Source organism: Hemitrygon akajei, chromosome 4, assembly GCF_048418815.1.
Source record: "Hemitrygon akajei chromosome 4, sHemAka1.3, whole genome shotgun sequence".
Lineage (NCBI taxonomy): Eukaryota > Metazoa > Chordata > Chondrichthyes > Myliobatiformes > Dasyatidae > Hemitrygon > Hemitrygon akajei.
In genome coordinates this window covers 128,741,131-128,757,730 of record NC_133127.1, presented here as the reverse complement: position 1 = coordinate 128,757,730, position 16,600 = coordinate 128,741,131, and the positions used below count along the sequence as shown (strand labels likewise).

General features: G+C 40.7%; 1 protein-coding gene across 4 annotated transcripts in view; it reads right to left on the bottom strand.

Moving 5' to 3' along the window:
- Positions 1-636, bottom strand: part of LOC140726642 (progesterone receptor-like) — a 299,505-nt gene extending 298,869 nt beyond the window's left edge. For all 4 annotated transcript variants that reach the window (XM_073043275.1, XM_073043276.1, XM_073043277.1 and 1 more), the window contains exon 1: positions 363-636. The gene's annotated coding sequence lies outside the window, so the exon portion shown is untranslated. The remainder of the gene's footprint in view (positions 1-362) is intronic.
- Positions 637-16,600: the final 15,964 nt, after the last annotated feature.

Below are 16,600 nucleotides of genomic sequence, written 5' to 3'. Positions count from 1 at the left end.
GAGCGGAATCAGTTTAATAAGATTGAATGATTTCAGCGTTTAATTTAAATATAAACAGTGAAGTCTAAGCATCTTTAGGGTTAACTTGGATTTATATTTTTTAAACTTCGGTAGTTTGGGAAGCTGGTGTCGAGGTTTTACGGCAAACCTCGAAACCCCAAATGAAACCACGAGCTTTGGTGCTGTCTAATTGTTGCAGATGCTGATTTGAATACAGAACTGAACAAACTCCGGTGTAGTTCGGAGTTTGGTTGTAATCGTCGGCTACATGCATGCAATGTCAGTTAGATCTCCCCGTTTCATAACTAATGTTTCTTATTCAATGTTATTCATTCGTTTCGCTATCGACAACAATTCCTTACCTGAACGCTTAAAAGCGCGACCGTGGTGGGATCGGTGTTTTGTTTTCTGCCTCCTTCCCCCTCCGTCTCGGCTCTCCGTCTAACACCAATGAGTGAAGATGTGAGACTTCACGTATTGTACAGCGATCATTACACGTCACGCGAAAAGTTTACTCCTGAAAGTATTGACATACAAGGTGGAAACTTCCGGGGTCATTTCATCCCCCTCTTTGCTTGCCTATGAAATACGTCGTCGCCCGATTTCCTGCCAAGATCTCGGTACAGGTCACCAATAGCTGCCCTCTCCCTCTCTCTCTCTCCCCCTCCCTCTCTCTCTCTCTCTCTCTCCCTCCCTCTCTCTCCCTCCCTCTCTCTCTCCCTCTCTCTCTCCCTCCCTCTCTCTCTCCCTCCCTCCCTCTCTCTCCCTCTCTCTCTTCCTCCCTCTCCCTCCCTCCCCCTCTCTCTCTCCCTCCCTCTCTCAATGTCCGGCGGTCGCAGATTTGTTTGGGTTGAGTTAAGGAGGAAGTGCCACAAACTACACACGCCTTTCCAGATGTTCTCTTTTTGAATACCGCTTAAAGTTAAATTCAAAACCGCACTTCAGTATTTTGCAATGAAACCAAATAACACACTTCTTGGACTCATCGCTCGACGGAGGATGCCTGCAGCAATTTAAAAGAGAAAAAAATATGGATTGCACAAATCAGAGCAATCATTTAAAAAAAAATGCTGTGCGTAAATAGAAGTTTTTGTCCAAGTATCGGAAAGTTGTTTGAAAGTATGGTAACCGTGGCTCGCTAATGTTCTTATTATGCGCGTGGATTGGGAAAGTGTGTAGGGTGCTGGAAAGTCGACAGTGGTTGATGTATAAAAACCGGTCGGTAGTTAACAGGAACTAGAGGATGGACGCGATATCTTGTTGAAAGCTAACGGCCTTATCGCATTCAAGATCTACAAATATGACGTGCGAGACACCCACGGGGTACACGTAGACAGTCTGCCAATCTAGATGTTGCCACAGCATTCGTTCGAGACAATGCGTTTGACAAAGTCACGGTCAAAATTTAGTGCACATTTCCAGTCTTTCCCTCTCTCTCCTCTTTTTCAAAGATCGCTCACAAAGCTGAAGGTGGTGTCCACGCTCTACTCTGTCACACCACCTAACCAAAAGTCCCCGTGCTCCTACTGAGAAGGGATGATTGGTGAACTTAACGCAGAGTATCCCTGACTCTCACAAGGAGTGGGAACAGTCGTTCCGTACGTCTCACCCCGTCTCCGAGACTTTATGGTGAATTGTTGTGGATTGTACTGTGACCGGAGTTTCTCTCGTGAATCCTCCTGTTCTGGGGATTTATTTGATCCATTTATTACACGTGAGGAAATGTCAATACAGGCCTGGGGTTTTAACGGTGGGTGCAATTCCGACCATATCGCCGATTGGGAGAACCATCCGACGTTAGCGGGAGGCGCCAGAACCCTATTGGCTGTGCATTGCCGTTAGCCAGAGGGAGCCACCTGTTACAACAGGGACCATGGAAACTCCAGTCACAACAGCGCGTCCACATTCCGCCAAAGTCGAACTTAATCAGACAAAATCAGAACATGCAATTTAGGCAGCTATTTAAATTTTAATGTGGATTTGTGTTTGGATGTAAAATGCAGTGAAACAAGTCAAGTATTAGTGAGGATAAGTCTGAACAGGTTCACGAGCAGGCACATGCTCGCAGAGCCAATGGCACCCGAGCTATTGGGCGCTGCTGTACCTATCCGTGTTAGCCTCTGTGGAATTGGGAGCACTTGTAAAGTTTTGGAAAATGAAGAAAATAGCACCTAGCGCATTCTGAACCATTTCTCTCCCCCCCCCACCCCCCGCACACACAAGTGCGTCGCATTGTCATTGAAATGATGTAGTACGGGATATAATTTCTAATTGTATCTGTCTGCTAGATACAGTATTATGACTTTATCGCATATAACTCGCGAGTAAAAGCCACATGAATTTACATTTTACAGAAACAAACGATCGATCCGAATTCTTTGGTCTTTCATTTAGTGTCATGCCACAGTCTCCTCATTAACTGAACCACGAAGAGCGTTTATTATAGTGTATGCTACCACATTTTATGAGATCACTTGGTTTCGTTTTTCAATCATACAACATACTTCAAGCCAGTGACTGCGTCCAGTGGCCACTTGGGTTGTCTGTTTATTAAAGCTCAAAACAAGATGAGCATTAAGAAAAATCTCTGGATGCCGAAGTCTGAAATAAAATCAAGGAATCCTTAAATATTTACCAATTAAAGCCTCCTCTCTGCCGATGGAAACAATGTCAATGTTTCAGTTTTTATGGGAAACTTGAGAAATTAAGCATGGTTTAAGTTGGCTGAGGATGTTGGAGAGATTGAAGATATGTCTGTAATAGGGTGCAGACCAAAGTTATCCAAGTGACGTATAACACGTGCTTTGGGAACTGTTTAAGAAATCAAAGGCACTCCATATGAAATTGTATATATATTATACTTGAAGGCAGATAGGGAAAAATAACATGCTGGAATCAGATGTTGAACACAGTAGCTACTGGAAATCTGAAACAAAAGTAAATGCCTTAAATATTCAGCAGATTATTCTGTGGAGAGGGGAAAAACTTGAGTTATTGCAAAGCTGAATGGCCAGTTCTAATGCAGACAGATCTAACACAGACAGCCAAAGCTAGTTATCCAAAATTTGAATTCATGATTGACGTCCTAGAGCTGCAATGTGCCTTAACAGAAAATGGAGTGCTGTTCCAAGAGCTTACATTGACCATTTCTTCCTAATGCATTTGCAACTATTATTTATTGCACAGGGTTAATATTTTATCTAAAATGAAAATGGAAGATAAAGAAGTTGCAGAAAGGGCATATCATTGGAGGCAAATGACAGAGAGGTCATAGTAGGACCAAGATGTTGAATTAATGTCACTGCTTGCTGGATGCTTAGGATGGCCTCTGTGCATTAATAGCAGGTGCTCTAGCTGGGCACCATTGAAAGCTTTGTGTGTCACCAGGTCGATCTCGATCTGCAATCTACATGAGACATTCTTTTGTTCTCCTCATCCTTCCCCTTTTCTGCAAATTGTTTCTGTTACATTTTAGCTTCAGATGAACTATGAACCCTATGCAATAAATAATAATTGCAAATACTCCAGGAAGAAATGGTCAATGAGATACACATAAATCCTTTTGCTGGTTATAATCATTAGCCGGATGCTGAACACCATATTCATCTGGGCCTTCCATAGTCTGCCCTGAAACAAAGTCAATAGTGCAGTTACCTAGAATTCTACTTCTGCTACTTTACTCTTATTTGTTAAGACCATAGGACCTGAATAGTCCAATCATCTGAGGTATTTGATTCAGAACTCTAAAACACATTCCAAGTTTGACTTAAAGCAACATAAGACTATGTAGGAAATAATGCATTTATGCAATTTCTGGCTGTGCTTTTATGATATGTATGTATAAGTGCAATGATAATATTTTAAGCATTTTTGCTGATGGTTACAAACCAAAACTATTGATAAGAAATAAAAATGAGAAAACTGTAGATGTTGGAAATTTGAAATAATAAAAGAGATGGTGGAAAACTTTATGTGGACATGCAAGGAATTTTGAAAAAAGATATTACTGCTGTTGCTGCTAGCACAAATATTTGTAGTTGAGGTTCATGGCTAAACGGGGATTTGCATCAGATGATATCCTTAGATGTGGCTGTCTGATTTGAGAATCTCTGGAATGTTACTGTGATATAACAATTGAGAACACTTGGAGCTTTAACCAGTACTAATTTTGCAGACTGGCTTGTTCATTGTTCTTGCCATTTTTTTTTTAAAGCAACTGCACAACCCAATCATGTCTCTACAGTTAAACTGCAATTTACTTGGGACTGAACCCTCATAATGGCCATACAGTTTGCTTATCGTCCAAGTCGCTCTACAGAGGACGCAATATCCACCACACTGCACACAGTTCTCTCTCATTTGGACGACAAAGACAAGTATGCCAGAATCCTGTACATTGATTTCAGTTCAGCGTTCAATACCATCATCCCGCAGAGACTAGTGTCTCTGTCGCTGCTTGGCCTTAACACTGCCATGTGTCGCTGGATTCTGGATTTCTTGACAGAGAGACCACAGTCAGTCCGTGTTGGCAGGAACATCTCTGACTCCATCACACTGAGCACTGGATCTCCACAAGGCTGTGTGCTTAGCCCATTGCTGTTTACGTTGCTAACACATGACTGTGCAGCCAGATTCAAGGAGAACCTGATCATTAAATTTGCTGATGATACCACAGTGGTGGGGCTCATCAGCAAAAATGATGGAACAATGTACAGGGAGGAGGTTAAACACCTAGAGAGCTGGTGCAGTGACAACAACTTGATGCTTAATGTCACCAAAACCAAGGAGATGATCATCGATTTCAGACGGTCTCAGCCTGAGCACACACCCCTCAGCATCAGTGGCTCCACAGTGGAGAGAGTGGAAAACATTAAGTTCCTTGGGGTGCAGATCTCGGACAATCTCACCTGGTCCAGGAACACCACTGGGATTATGAAACAGGCCCAGCAGAGATTGCACTTTCTGAGGAAACTTAAACAAGCATCACTCCCCACTAACATCTTAACTACATTCTACAGAGGCGTGGTTGAGAGTGTGCTGACCTTTTGCATCACAAACTGGTACTCCAGCTGCCAACAAAAAAGCCTTGCAGAGGGTGGTTAGGGGAGCAGAGAAGGTTATTGGGGTCTCCCTACCTTCTGTCCAAGACCTCTTTCAGAGTCGATGCCTCCAGAAGACACGGTACATCATTAAAAACCCCTCACACCGTCTCCATAAACTGTTTGTTCTTCTGCCATCAGGCAAACGTTACAGGAGCGTCAAAACAAAAACCACAAGGCTACTAAACAGCTTCCTCCCACAGGCAGTCAGACTGCTAAATAGCTGCTCTACCTGACTCTGCTTTGGACACTTTTAACTTGCATTGGACACTTATAACTTGATTTTAACTGTCATGTGGCTGTTGTGTTTTACTATTTATTGTTGTGTTTATTATTTATTGTTGCATTTGTTATGTTATGATTGCACTTGCCCCTGGGAAACGCTGTCTCATTCTGCCCTGCAGAGCTGATGTACGGTTAGAATGACAATAAAGTTTTTGAATCTTGAATCTTGAATATTAGTCCATGAGCCAGTAGGGTTGGTTGGTACCATCCGAGGGGAATAATGCTCATAGTGATTTTTGGCAAGGTATACATCTCTAGAGTTAGAAAATATGTGATAGCATTGCACCAGTCGTAGCTTTATGTGTGCTAACATGCATTTTATAACACAACACTAAAATAAGCGTTTCTGAAAAGTGGCCAATATTAAGTTCAACATATATATTCAACCTAGTGGTATTTTGTCATCTGTGATCCCTCAACATTGAAATTTGTCACAATGATAGCTGAGTTCAAGCACTTTTCATTTATGGTTGTTATAAAATTCTACATTGAAAACTATGTCATTGGTGGTACTCACAGTACAGTGCCCAATTTCAGTAGAGTGAATCATTTCATTTTTAGAAAAATACTTGTCTGTTGTTTATTTTGGGAAAAGTCAATAAAAACCTTAGGGCACATATAATAACATAGGTTTGTAGAGAATTTATTCAGGAATTCAAATAAGTAATCATTTTTGTATATATTCCATATTAACATCAGTACTGCAGAAAATGTTCCCCCCCCCCAAAAAAAAAGGTAACAAACCTCATTTGGAGAGATTTCTGGAGTTTTATCAATGTCATGATATTTTCCATATTGTTGTATCAAATCAAGACAATCTTAAGCTTTTGTCATAGCATTTAGAACTACAGTACAATAATTCAAATGTGGGATTCTATAACCTAGGCACCATTCGGTGGTAAAATGAATATATTTAATCAAAGACTGCTTTCCATACTTTCATAACCTATTAATAATCATAATAATTTTCCAAATCTTCCACATCTTCATCTGAAATTTCCACACTCTCTGAGGTGGATGCCTGGTTCTCACAGTCTGCCAGACTACACATGTCAGTACACCTGAGGCCATTTGCAACACACATTCATCTTGGGAGTGAACATTTTTTTGGACAGTTACGGGCCAGTAGATCCAAGACGGCATCGGGTGCTGGCTGGCCTTCCATCCAGTGCACCACCAACTGTTCAGCTTCCTCTTCTCTCTCCATCTTCCATCCTCTGCCAACAGGGCTTGGTATTTCTGGGTCCTTCTCCATATACCAGCCTGGTAGCTGGCTCACTGTGCATGTTTTGTTAAGCAGTCCTTGCATGGTGGGAGTTGATGACTTTCGATTCCACCTTTTCTGGCACAGAAAAGGTGATACCTGAGCTCATTGATCTTGATGGCCGATGCTTTTGGGGTGGTGTGTCTTTGTCCACTGTGGTTTCAGCAGCCTGGTCCACAGGGATCTGCCCAAAGGGGTTGTTACCTGACAGCTGCACTGAGAATTGGCCTGTCTTGAAGGCCGCATACACAGAAGGATTCTTCTCTGGGAGGTTCATCATCTGAGCAAGGTAAGGGGACAGGTACATGGCATAATTCATCTTATCGTAGGCAAAGCACCATGGGATCATGGTTCTTATAGCATGGAGATGCAACACACAGAAAGCCACCACCGCTGCAAAGCTATCATGTATTTTCTAGCAGTAGAGGTGTATATCTTGCCACAAATCACTATATGAATTATAGTACCGGTTGGCCCAAATTTGTGGTTCTGGCTCATGGTCATTTTTCCCCTGACAGAATTGGTATGGATCTTCTGTCTGGCACAGTGAAGATAGACTGTACACTTCCAATGACCTCTTTTCAAATTAGGCCACTTTGTCCCCAGTAAAGATAGTCCCAAGGTGGATCCTTAACCCTTTGCTATATATTATTATACATATTCTCTGATGGAATACAGGGTTCTGCAGAACTCCAAAATCCTTTAACTGCTATGCTAACAGCTTCAGTTCCTGAGTTGTTAAACTGATTAATGATGTGTCTGACCTGATGGTAGAAGAATCATTTCTTTTTCTTGTGCTATCAGCAAGGAATTTGATCAGCCAGCTGTGCACTTTGAGAAATTTTGGCCTGATGACCCATGATTTTACATCATAGAACGTGAATAAAATGAAAGCCATAGCATTGCCTCGGATGACAGAAGCTCATAAGATTGCATCTTCAATATTCAGTTTTACCAAGACCTTGTTTATCTAATGACTGACCATTAATAGGACAACTGCTACATTATATCACCCCTTTTCCTGAGCAATTACCATTAGTGGAAGCTTGGTTGATTGCCAAGCTTGGCAAAATGTTTGCAGACGTTTCGGCTCCAATCAAGAAACCATCATCTGTGCGCAGTTGAGTGCGTTGGCTCCTCAGAATGCCAGCTTATATATTCCTCCGGGGTCCGAATAGATATTGATTAGATGCTGTGATCAGGCTGGCTGGTTCAAAACAGTGAACTGTTTAGCAGCAGAAGATTCCAATATTCCACAATATTACTATTATTGTACAGTGTTTTGTTGTTTATTTACAGTACTGCTCCTTTTTTTTTTATAGAATTAATTACTCATTGACTTACCAGAAGGAAATATCAATGTTTCTTAGTATGGTAAAGTGTAAGGATTGTCAGTGTAATTAGCATGAGGAGCAGTGGGGAATAATAAATAAACTCTACAACATCCTTTCTATTTAAGAAATAAACATAAATTAATAGGACAAATCATTAGCATGAAATCAACATTAGCAACTATAAAAGAGTAAGGAAAAGATTTAAAAAAAGATGAGATTTAGAAAAGTTTCCAAAAGTTCTTAAGTTCTTCAGCATTGTAGAAAATTGATTAACAGCCTCTAAAGTAAGGCAATAAAATGTGGAATCTAATACAACTCAGAAGCCTGAGACAGTAAAAGGACTCAAATAGCCAGAATGAATAATCTAATGCCATGACTATATGCAACATGAGAAGGAGATCTTCCTAATGTCTCGCCAATCTGTTAGCTGTGAATTAAAATTTGTTTTAGATAATTTCAATCAGTAAACGTACTTTGCTATTCATAGTTGACAGTTTATTTTTAAAGTACAATCAGAGCCTGTAAATTGAGGGTTTAAGACTTCCTGCAGAAAAATTGAGAATATTATTTGGGCTATGTAGCATACCAAATGATAATTTATTCTTTGTGTCATACTTAAAAATTTCAATTCATATATAATGTTATTAGTGGCTCAAAATTAGCCCCCTCTTCTGTGTCAGAAGGTCATTGTCTCTCATCTCACACCTGTGACTTGAGCACAAAATCCGGGTTGGCTAGTGCTTCTAAGCTTATACAATGCCTTGAAAAAGTATTCAGCCCCATACACTGTTCACAGAAGTTATTATTATAATCAGGGATTTTAATCAATTTAACTGAGAATTTTTAATTGTGAATCACATGCTCCTTTTTCACAGTAGAGCCTAAAAAACAAGAAAAAACAAAATTAAAAAAACTAAAAATTCAAAAACTGAAATGTCAGCAGTTCAAAAGTATTCACCCCCCTTTGCTCAGTACCTAGTTGAATCACCTCTCACAGCTATTAAAGCCTGTAGTCTTTTTGAATACGTCTCTATTAACTTTGCACAATATGATGGAGCAAGTTTATCCATTCCTCCTTGTTAAATTGCTCCAGCTAAACCAGGCCACTTGGGGAGCAGCAGTGGACAGCAGTTTTCAGGTCTTGCCAAGAATGTTCAATTGGGTTAAGGTCAGGACACCTGACAGGGCCACTCAAGTACGTCAATTTCTTCAATGTTCAGAAAGTACTAAGTTCAAAGTAAGTGTATTATCAAAGTACATATATGTCACCATATACAACCCTGAGATACATTTCTTTCAGGCTTACTCAATAAACACAATAACTATAAATAATTAATGAAAGACCACACCAACAGGATGAACAACCCATGTGCAAAGGACAACAAGCTATGCAAATACAAAAAGAAAAATAATAATAATAGCAATAAATATTGATAACCTAAGATAAGGAGTCCATGAAAGTGAGTCCATAGTTTGAAGGAACAGTTAAGTAATGGGGCAAGTGAAGTTATCTCCTCTGGTTCAAGAGCTTGATGGTTGAGGGGTAATAACTGTTCTTGAAGCTGGTGGTGTGAATCCTGAGGTCCGTGTACCTTCTTCCTGATGGCGGCAGTGAGAAGAGAGCATGGCCCAGGTGGTAAGGGTTCCTGATGAAGGATGCAGCTTTCCTGTGACAAAGCTTCATGTAGATGTGCTCAATAGTGGGAAGGGCTTTAGCTGTGATGGACTGCGCCACATCTACTACTTTTTGTTGGATTTTTTGTTCAAGGCCTTTGGTGTTTCCATACCAGTCTGTGATGCAGCCAGTCAATAAACTCTCCATGACACATCTAAAGAAGTTTGTCTAGGTTTAAGATGTCATGCCAAATGCTAGCATAAAAATCTTGTCAAAGTCAAGCTTTGCATCCTTGCTATTGAAATATTCCAGATTTGAGTGAAGAGCCAATGAAATGGCATCAGCTGTGTGCGTGTTGTGCTGGTAAGCAAATTGGAGCGGATCTAAGTTGTTTCTCAGGCAGGAGTTGATACGTTTCATAATCAACCTCTTGAACACTTCATCACTGTGGATCTAAGTGCTACCGGATGATTGTTGCTGAGGCAGGTTACAACGTTCTTTTAGGAACCGGTATAATTGAAACAAGCTTGAAGCAGATGGGTACAAAGTGAGAGTTTAAAGATCTCAGTGAACACTCCAGCCATTTGATAAGCGCAGGACTCAGCCACAAACCCCTTCTAGGCTGGAAGCTTTCTATGGGTTCATCTGGAAGTGGGAGGGCCTCAGGCTCGCTCAGCTTGTTCTCGTCCAGGGAGAGCCGCCTTCGGCCCTGCCAAACTGGGTAATCAGCTGGTGTGGATGCTGTGTGATGTCCCTGCCTCGCCCAAAAACAGACAGTACACCATATGCGATTAAATGAGTACAATTTATAAAGATTACTATAACTAAGTGATTAATAACGATACAGTATATATGAAGGAAAAGAAAATAAAGAAAAGGCGGCAACTTATCAAAGTCCAAACCACTTCGTGCACAACCGTTGGAGCTCAATTACTGAAGTCTTCCGGCCACCATTCGATCCTCTCCAAACTCCTCGACTCGCAGCTCAGGACCACCCGAAGTGGTCAACCAAGCACATCTATCTTTGTCTCCTCTCCTCAGGGTACCTCCTGGCCTTGGACCCCCGCTTGGGGTCCGTTCCTCGCCCAGTTTACAGCATCGCGTCCTCTCTCTCTCATCCCCTCGCGCCTATCTCCCCAAAAGCCCGCCAACAATAGCTTACAGACTCAGAAGAAAGAACAACATTAATCCCAATTGGTTGACAAAGGAATACAATTCTCGTTATCAGTAAATTTTAACCCAAACAAACTTCCAGCACTCTCTCGCAACAAAGAAGCATTCCTACTTTTAACAAAGCAAAGAAACCATTTTGATTAACATACACAGTAACAAAGAAAAAGAAGAAACCCCCTTTACACCAGTTTAAGCTTTGTGGCAAAGGTAGGCAGGTTTTTATCCAGGATCTCTCTGTATTTAGCAGCATTCCTCTTCCCATCAATCCCGACCAGATTTCCAGTCCCTGCTGCTGAAAACCATCCCCATAGAATGATGCTTCCTCCACCATACTTTACAGTAGGAATGCTGTTACCTGGCTGACGTGCAGTACTAGATTTACGCCGCAGTTAGTGTTGAGGCCAAAATATTCTACTTTAGTCCCATCTAACCACGTCCTTCTTCCGCATCTTTACAGCATATTCTAAATGACACTTTGCAAAGTCTTTATGGGTAAAGTTACACTTTTCTCTTTAACCAGAGCTTCTTCCTTGTCACAATTTCATAAATACCCTTTTTGTGCAAGGCCTTAGAGATTGTGGAGCAATGAAGTTCATCCCCATTTGCAGCCACTGATTTCTGCAGCTCATTCAGAGTGACAATAGCCTCTCTTACAAGTGCCATTCTTCTCTGGCAATTTAGAGGGCTTCTGAACTTGTCAGTGTGGCTATGGTTTCATATTTTCCAACTTTTTCATGATGAACAGTGCCTTTGAGATGATCTTGTACCCTTCCTCATATTTGTACTTCTCTATTATCATTTCCCTGAGCTGTCTTGAATTCCCTTTTGCCTTCAGTCTGTTGAAAATCTACCATATTGTTGGACCTTACAGAGAGAGGGGGTAATTTATTCTTTATTATTTTGAATTCATTGAAAACAGATGATCCTCTTATTTTCTACACCAACAAATTGGGTGAATTGGTAAGGTAATATATTGCACCTGAGGAAAGTTAGCGTAAAAATAATGCTAAATTACCAACAAGCCACTGATTTAACTCTAGCCCAATCACAGTACAATTTACAATGACCAATTATCCTATTAACCTGTACGTCTTTGGACACTGGAGGAAACCGGAGCACACAGATGAAACCCACATGGAAGAATGTACAAGCGTTCTTACAGAGGACGCTGGAATTGAACTCTGAACTCCATCAGCCTGAGCTATAACAGCATTGCACTAACTGCTACACTACCGTGGACAAGGTCCATGACCCTACAGTTTACAATCTCTCAGACAGTGAGATCTATACTCCCTCTGGGTGAAAGACATGTCTTCCAATCTTTCCTCCAGTTACTTCAGATTTATGCTTCCTGGCTTTGACCTTCTACTCAGAGATAGGTTCTACCTATTTATTCCATCTACACGCCTCATAAATGTATATATCTCAAATAAATCTTACCCTAGATTCTGTTATTCCAAAGAAAACAACCCCACTCTATCTGATCCTTCCTCATAGTTGACCTTCTCCAGTCCTAGCAATATCGTCATAAATCTCCTATGCACTCCCTCATGTGACATAGGGACCAGAATTGCACAATGAAATCAATATCAAGTACAGGTTTACACAACCTTTTCATTCTTATATTTTGTGCCCCACCTAGTAAAGGAAATCATTCCATTGATAGCTTTTACAATTTTATTGACCTGCCCTAATACCTTGAAAGATCTGATAATATCTATACTAAAATGACCTTCTGTTGTGATGCTCTAATTTATCGTTTATTTACTTGCCGTCTTGTACCTCGAACTTCTTCAGAATGAATTCTAATTTTTAATTTCTGTTGACTGACTAGTTAATCAGTATCTTCCTGCAGTAAAGCTTTCTCCTTCTGTTTCAACCATATGACCAATGTTTGTTTAATATGAAAACTTGTTCATCAATTCCCCTATATATACATCTAAATCATTAATGTATATTACAACAGGCAATCAACTCAGCATTGAGACTGTGGTGCATTATTGGTAACACCTTCCAGTCAGAGAAGCACCCTCCAGCATTCCCATTTGTTTGCCATCACTGAATTGATTTCACCTTCAATGTGTATTCTGCCTTGGACTTCTGCTTTTTTGACCTGCACATCAGATGGGACTTTATCAACAACTTTGGTAACCAACCCAGTACACTCTAGGTATTCAAACAATTCCATTGATTGGTCAAACGGTTTTGAGTATCCTTGATTATTCTTTGTCATGTCAGTAAAGACTAATGACATCCTTTCTGGCTGATTCCAGTGCATTGCCTCTAGCTGAAGTTACATCAGCCTTTGATCCCTTGATTGGTCCTTCCCCTGTCTTTAAGCAATGATGCAATATTCACTATCCTGCTGTCCTGTGGCCAGCAAGGATCATCTAATGATGACTTGACCCACTGCAGTCTCCTTCTTTGTTTCTCTTAAAAGTTACTGATAAAATTCAACTGGGCCTGGTGATTTATCCACTTTTGAATGCCAAATATTAGTTTCATCATGCAATATTTCACAGTCTTTCTTAGATTAAACATTAGCATTACCGGTATTCTTCTCTTTTAGGAAAATACCTGCAAAATATGCATTGTAATCTATCTCACAGCCTCTATTTCCAGCTATTATTTTTGTCCCTAGAAAACTTCACAATCCTCCTGCTCCTTATGTAAATATAAAATATCTTTGGATTTTATTTGATTTTACTTTCCAATATTTATTCAGGAATTTCCTTTGTTTTCATATTTTCCTTTTTAAATGTATTCCTACATATCTTATATTCTTCTAGGGCTTCATTTGCTGTATTAAGCCTTTAGTGTCAGACATAAACCTTTCTTTCTGGCATAGCCTGTTCTCAATGGCCATGCAAGAGGACTAATTTTGGAAGTTGCAGGCTGTTCTTTGCAGAAGTATGTTCATTCTAAATCTCATGAATTTCTGGCTGTTCTGATGCTAATTTACTGTTGAGTAGCTATTTCCAATCCATTTTTGCTGTATCACTTATAAATTTCTAAAATGGGTCTTAATTCCATTTTGAATCTTTGACACTAGTGTCTGTTTCTCCTTTGCTATAGCTATACTGATTGATTCTAAATTGTGATCGATGCCACAGAAGTCTCTCTCACTGATGCTTCTCTCATCTGCCCAGCTTCACTCCATAGAATGGTCTCAAATAAAAACATTTGGAAGTAGTCAGGCAGTGTCTGTGGATAAAGAAACAGTTAACATTCCAGAGTTGGAACCACTTTCTAAAAAAAAGTCAGTTTTCAGTAATAGAGTAGGTGAAGGGGGGGATGGGTAGAACAAAGGAAAAATCTCTGATAAAGTGAGTCCAAATGTGCTAATAGGACAGTTACAGATATATTATGTTTCTCTTTCTGCCTGTGCTGAATTACCCACTATTACCAGGCTTGCTACATACTGGGTAAACTTCATCCTAAATGCTATTTAGGGATTATGTTTGTTTATTATTTCAAGCAATTTCTGGAATATCTCTAACACATTAGCATAGTGGTCAGCACAACGCTTTACAGTACAGTTGACCCAGTTTCAATTCCTGCCAGAGTCTGTAAGGAGATTATACATTCTTCCCATGACCGCATGGCTTTCCTCCAGAGGCTCTGCTTTCCTCCCACAGTCCAAAGGTGTATTGGTTGGCAGGTTAATTGGTCATTGTAAATTGTCCTGTGATTAGGCTAGGATTAAATTGGGGAGTGCTGGGCTGTGTGACTCAAAGGACCAGAAAGGCCTATTCTGCACTGTACCCCAATAAATAAAAATACTGTACTTGTAAGTTAGTGGGAACTGAGGGACAATAAATATTCCTGTTGTAGATTTCACTCACATATTGCTTCATTCTCCCTGGTCAAGTTAATACAATCTTATGCTTCATTCTGGTACTCCCTATGCAGCCTCCTCTAAATTGCTGGGACCCATCGTAAATCAGGGGATTGCTTCATATGCCAGCTCTGTACCATCTGTCAGGAGCAGATTTTCCTGGTGACCAAACATTTTAATTACAATGCCCATCCCCATTCCAACATGTCATTCCATGCTGTCCGCTTGTGCCATGATGAGGCCACTCTCAGGATGGAGGAGAATGACCTTACCTTCTGTCTGTGTAACCTCCAAACTGATGGCATGTATATCGAGTTCCCCTTACGGTAAAAAAAATTCCTTCCCCTTCCCTCCTCTCCTATTCCCCACTCTGGCCTCTCACTTGCCTAACCCCCAGCCTCCTGGGTACCCTCCTCCTTCTCTTTCTCCCAAGGTTCTCTCTTCTCTCCTGTCAGATTCCTTCCTCTCCGGCCCTTTACCTTTCCCACACACCTGGCTTCACCTATCACCTTCTAGCTATCCTGCTCCCTCCCCACTCTTTTTATTCTGCAGTCTTCTCCCTTCCTTGCCAGTCCTGAAGAAGGGTCTCAGCCTGAAGTGTTGACTGTTTATTCATTTCCGTAGACGCCGCCTGAACTGCTGAATCCCTCCAGCATTCTATGTGCGTTGCTTTGGATTTCCAGCATCTGCAAAAATTTTTGTGTTCATAGTTATAATTGAATTCTGCTTAATTCATTATTTAATACTATTAATTGCATAACATGAAATAATAATTACCCTACATCGTTCTACTTCAGTAGGTCACTTTACTTAAATAAAAATGGAAAATATTGGAAACATTCAACTGGTCAGGCAACATCTGTGGGAGGAGAGGTAGATTAATGTTTCAGGCTAAAGACCCTTCACCAGTTCTAATGTTACCTGAAATGTTAATCTAATTCCTCTTTCCACAGACACGCTAATGTTTTGGGTAACATTAAATCACACAAAGGGTTTTTAGCAGAAAGATTAACTCTCCGCTCTTTCCACAGATACCAGCTGACCTGATGAACGTTTCAAGCATATTCCTTTTCTTATTTCAGATTTCCACAATTTACATTTTTTTTAAATTTGTCATCTCACTAAACTGGAATATATCTTTCCTTTTCCACTGAGACGCCAAGGATAGAACTACCTCAATAGACATCCTCCTATTTTTCAGCCTTCTCTGCCCAATTGCCTCTGACTTTCACTGTTCACACTGCTTTATCATGGCTGACTCCATCTTTCAGTCAAAGCTGACCACAGTGCCTCAGGAATCCACCAGGCTCAATCAGCAGTGCTGAGCTGAACAGGTGGCCACAGCTGGAGTCAGCAAATGGCTAAATGAATGTTCAAGTGGCTCGTTCTATCCAAAAGGTTATATATTATACACCCATAGCCACACTGTCCTGTGCTCTTAACCTTTTGGAAGTTAAGCTGAGTGTAACAGCAACGTGCAGGAATCCAAAACCTGACATAAACTTGGGGAAATCGATTCCATTTATCTGAAGATTTTAATATTATCTGAATAACTTTGCTTGAACTTACCATGTAATTTCAAAAACTGGCAGATTTTGAATACTCAACTTGATTGATTTGATGTGGTGATGTTTTCATTGTCTTGCGCAGTGTTAGACAAAGTGTTAGGCAAACACTTATTGTTCATTTCTGCAAGGGCTTTCTGACTACTTCAGAGGGCATATAAGAGTTTTGCACATGTTGTGGGTCTAAAATATTGCTCTCCCTGATAATTGTAATACTGATTCTTTTGCTAACAGACCTATAATTTCTTACAGCATTCCCCCACCGCCTCACCCCGGCATTTCTACCTGCCTGATCTCCCTGTACTGTATACTCCCTCACCCATTCTATTCCAGCCACTGGTCTGCACTGTTGCAGCAGAGTCTTGCTACTGAAAGGCCTTGTGTGGATTCAGCTGCTCAAGTCCAGATTGGAAGATGATGAATCCTT